The sequence below is a fragment of the Orycteropus afer genome, unplaced genomic scaffold, assembly GCF_000298275.1.
Source record: "Orycteropus afer afer isolate SDZICR_OR568_19922 unplaced genomic scaffold, OryAfe1.0 scaffold00955, whole genome shotgun sequence".
In the NCBI taxonomy this organism is placed as follows: Eukaryota; Metazoa; Chordata; class Mammalia; order Tubulidentata; family Orycteropodidae; genus Orycteropus; species Orycteropus afer.
This window is the reverse complement of record NW_006922542.1, coordinates 407,465-408,029: the sequence shown is the minus strand read 5'-3', so window position 1 is coordinate 408,029 and position 565 is coordinate 407,465.

Sequence of the window (565 nt, the reverse complement as noted above, 5' to 3'; positions counted from 1 at the left end):
CAATGGAAGACAGAATTAATGATATTAAAGACAAACACCCAAATACTTCTTTGGAAAGGGATCAATCAGGAAAAAAATGTCAAAACAAAATGAAGAAAGCCTAAGATTCAGGTAGTATACAATCAAGAGGAATAACCTACATGTAATCAGAATTCCAGAACACGAAGAGACAAATAAAACCACAGAGAAAATTATCTAAGATTTCTTAGAAGAGAATTTCCCTAATATGATGAAAGACTTGAAGATATCCATTCAAGAAGTTCAGTGAACCCAAAACAGGATAGACTCTGTGGTAGTTAGTTTGTGTGTCAACTTGGCTAGGCCTGGTTGAGTGGCTAGGCAGCTGGAAGTAATTATTCCCCATGGTGAGATTACTAATTAACTCCATGGTGGAACGTATTGGAGCAGCTGAGTAGCTGCTTTAGGGATGTGATCTGCTTATCATATATAAGAAGCAGCTTTGAGAATGGTCTCTAGCTTTTGACATGCTTGAACCCTGCATGTAGCCTGCCATGCTCTGTTGAACTTGGGACTTTCAATGGACCTGAATTAACTGCCTGCTGTG